This window comes from Phocoena phocoena, chromosome 9 (assembly GCF_963924675.1).
Source record: "Phocoena phocoena chromosome 9, mPhoPho1.1, whole genome shotgun sequence".
NCBI classification, from domain to species: Eukaryota; Metazoa; Chordata; class Mammalia; order Artiodactyla; family Phocoenidae; genus Phocoena; species Phocoena phocoena.
The window spans coordinates 94178054-94178952 of NC_089227.1; positions in this window are offsets into that span (position 1 = coordinate 94178054).

Below are 899 nucleotides of genomic sequence, written 5' to 3' on the forward strand. Positions count from 1 at the left end.
GGACACTTTCTTAGGTGGGTGTTCTTCTCCCTGGCAAGCCTCCCTCAAATCCTTTGGTTACCATGTTGGCTTTCTCTCCCCACACTGAATTCTTAATGATTCACTACTGACAGGATAAAGCTCTGTACGTGAAGAGAATGGCAATACATTTAACTCTTCTCTCTTTAATTTAAAAACTGAAATCCGTCCCTAAACAACAGATTTGGAAGATACTTTGAGGGTCCATTTGTTCCTCTGCAGAAGAGTTAAAAATTACGTGGGCTGAGGGGAAGAGAGGAGAGTCACCCAAGGAGATGTTCCTAAATCTCCCCAATCTCTGTCCTCTCCACATCTTGCCCCTGCCTGGCTACATCTTGATCAAGGAAAGAGATGGGGGAGAGGCGGGGAGGGCAGAATCGGAAGCTCAGAAGTTCGGAGGGCAGAGAATTGTGCTAATTTCCAGGGTGGGGAGAACAAGACCCTGGGCACCTATTTGCCACACCAGAGATCAGTAAGTAGAAATGGCTTGTGGTAAGAGGATAACGCCTCCAAAAGATGTCGACATCCTATTCCCCAGAACCTGTGAATATGTTGGGTTACACAGTGAAGTGGAATTCACGGTGAAGTTGGAATTAAGGTTTCTAATCAACTGAGCTTAAAATAGGGGAATTATCTTGGATTATCCAGGTGTGCCCAATGTAATCACAGGCATCCTTAAACGTGGAAGAGGAAAGTAGAAAAGAGTGAGAGAAAGAGATGTAGCAATGCAAGCAGAGTCAGAGAGGCTAGGGGCCTCCTCGTGATCCAGTGGGTAAGACTCTGCACTCCCAATGCAGGGGGCCCAGGTTTGATCCCTGGTTGGGGAACTAGATCCCACATGCATGCCACAACTAAGACCTGGCACAGCCTAAATAAATAAA